The sequence below is a fragment of the Galeopterus variegatus genome, unplaced genomic scaffold (genome assembly GCF_000696425.1).
Source record: "Galeopterus variegatus unplaced genomic scaffold, G_variegatus-3.0.2 Scaffold8804, whole genome shotgun sequence".
Lineage (NCBI taxonomy): Eukaryota > Metazoa > Chordata > Mammalia > Dermoptera > Cynocephalidae > Galeopterus > Galeopterus variegatus.
In genome coordinates, this window is record NW_007734915.1 from 44,760 (window position 1) to 46,040 (window position 1,281).

General features: G+C 39.7%; 1 protein-coding gene across 2 annotated transcripts in view; it reads right to left on the bottom strand.

Moving 5' to 3' along the window:
* The window catches only part of SKOR2 (SKI family transcriptional corepressor 2), an 18,371-nt gene that overhangs the window by 12,558 nt on the left and 4,532 nt on the right, over nt 1-1,281 (bottom strand). Inside the window, exon 1 of one of the 2 annotated variants that reach the window (XR_552088.1) lies at nt 477-547. The exons of the other annotated variant lie outside the window; for it this stretch is intronic. The gene's annotated coding sequence lies outside the window, so the exon portion shown is untranslated. Of the gene's footprint in view, nt 1-476; nt 548-1,281 lie in introns of those variants that run through there. 2 annotated transcript variants of the gene reach the window in all.

A 1,281-nucleotide genomic window follows, 5' to 3' on the forward strand; every position in this document is an offset into this window, starting at 1 on the left:
CATCTACAAGTGATCAGACTGACAAGAGAGATACAAAGACATTCAAGAATTTTTTTGCAAGGGGGATACTGTTTATTATACTCAAGTTTGAGAGTGACTAATTCAGTGAAGAAACAATCAGAAGGTTCTAAATATTCTCCCAAAATGTGGCAACTCTTCAGAAAGGACAAAGATGCCAAGACTTTTAGCACAAAATTCTGTATTTCTGTATCTTCAAATGGCTGATATTTAAATGCTAAGAGGTGTGCTAAAACTGGGAGGTACTGGCACTATTATTTGGAAAATTACCATTGCTTGGAAACCACAGAAATCCTGCCCTTTCACATATAAACTGTGATATCCAAAAACAAATACAAAAAAAAGCCTGAAAATCAATGGATGAAAAACAGAGTGGTGCAGTGGTTAGGTGAGGAGGTTGGGTATAATTCTCACAGGTATGGTTAAATGCAGGCAAGAAAAGTTCATTTTTGTTTTACCTGAAAAGTTGTTGTCGTCCTTCGTAGAGACAATAACTTGGTTATTTTCCTTAGTTTTCTGATTCTGTGTGGAAAAGAATTAGACACACAAATCAATGCCTGGATCAAACCATATGCTAATGTCAACAGTCAGCAGGAAGAAGCATCAATAAAAGTGACTCCATGGAGCCTCAGGAGACATCCTTTTTTGACGATTATCTTCTTTGAATACTTTTTGTATTTAAATACATGCTTATGACTACTTATACCTACACTATCCTTTAAGAAGTAATATGGATTAATTAAATATATCACTATGATAGNGGGAAGGCGCTGAACTATAGAGAAGGAAGGGGATCGGATTATTTAGACTGCTGGGTTTTGTGGTCTTTGGGGGGAACAAATGTGCTCAGGTGGGGGGAAAAAGGGATTGTTAGAAGAACTAGGTCACTGAGGAGTCTTTACCAACTTCTACGATCAGCACTCAACGAGAAGAGGGAAAAGAGGTCTCAAATTCTTTGAAACGCTTTATAAAAAAAGAGACCAGAAACCACATTTTTATGGAGGACCATTGGCAGGAAAGAAGCCCTCCCAAACATACTGAATATTTCATTTCTGTGGGGAAATCTGGTGATTCATCTTTCTCGCGCATATGTAACCGATTCAGCCGAAAGGTGCATTTAAATAATAATAATTAGCTTGAAGGAGCCTAAAGGGGATATTTACATCTTTGTAGGAGGGCTGCTCCTCCAGTGATGAATGGTGGACCGGGCTGCCCGGGCTGCTGCTACCCCCGCAGCTCGCTTTCTGGGGGGCCAGGGGCAGG